Genomic DNA, 1,267 nt, shown 5'->3' on the forward strand with positions numbered 1-1,267 from the left:
AGCTCCGTGGAACAAAAGGAGACACTTGAGTTGCATTTCAACAGAAACTAATTTGCATTATAACGCTTACATCACTTGTTGATCTGAGGAGATTCCCTCTGATAGGACATGAAATGTGATTCATTCAGATGGAGCGGCAGGTAGTGGTTCGAGTGTTTGACTTGTGACTGAAAGGTTGCAGGATCGAATCCCAGAGCTGACGTGGTACAAAATCTGTCGTTCTGCCACTGAACAAGGCAGTTAACCCACTGTTCATATGCCGTCATTGAAAATAAGAATTTGTTCTTAACTGACTTGCCTAGTTAAATAAAAAAAAAACATAACTTAATGACACACTAAAGCACATAGCTGTCACTGACCAAACCTTTAAAGTCGAATTAGAATGTTAGCTGTGGCTATATGTTGTCAGTCTGAGTCCTGTTCTGAGCCCCAGCTGTTACTGTGCCACATCTTGTTTACAGCAGGGGCAGAGGCTATGGTTGACCTAGTTGCTGCTGACAAGCCTAGGGGCCAACATCACAGACATGGAAACACACACACAGATTGTAATTCAATTTGTATGTTTCTAGACACACGCTCCACTGTGATTAAGAAAGAATCAAGCAAGTCAATTCCATGCTAACAGAATGCTGAGACTCTGATTTTTCAATTCTAAATGTTTAACATTTTTACAAAAACACATTTACTTGAACAGTGCAGATGCAAAGTTTGGTAACAGAAGGACGGCACAAACCATTCTTCTGTTAACAAACTTTGAATTTGCACTGTTCAAATGTTTTTGTAAATTGTTCAATGGAAATTGTTAAGTCGTCCTTGTGCATAGAGTTTTATGGTTTGTTTAACTTTGCAATCATTGGTTTTTGTTTGGCATACATTTTTTTTAAATCGGAGTCTCAGCATCATTACAGTGGAATTGCCTAGCAGTCGGTTGCTTGATCATTTATCTGAACATAATGGCAATGTGATTGTCTTAACCTATACACTGGGCAGCAGGCAGCCTAGCGGTTAAGAGCATTGGGATAGTAGCCAAAAGGTCGCTGGTTTGAATCCCGAGCTGACTAAGTGAAAAATCTGTTGATGTGTGCTTGAGCAAGACACAACCCTAAGTTGCTCTGGATAAGGGTGTCTGGCTAAATTATGAAAATGTAGTGCTTTTCCTCAAAGTTCTTCTGAATAATGAGACCACAACTTCAGACCCACTGGCTCTCAGCCTCATGTACTTTGCACACAATGTCATGACTAAGGCAGTGAATTTCAGACCTGAAGA

Source organism: Oncorhynchus keta, chromosome 37 (genome assembly GCF_023373465.1).
Source record: "Oncorhynchus keta strain PuntledgeMale-10-30-2019 chromosome 37, Oket_V2, whole genome shotgun sequence".
NCBI classification, from domain to species: domain Eukaryota; kingdom Metazoa; phylum Chordata; class Actinopteri; order Salmoniformes; family Salmonidae; genus Oncorhynchus; species Oncorhynchus keta.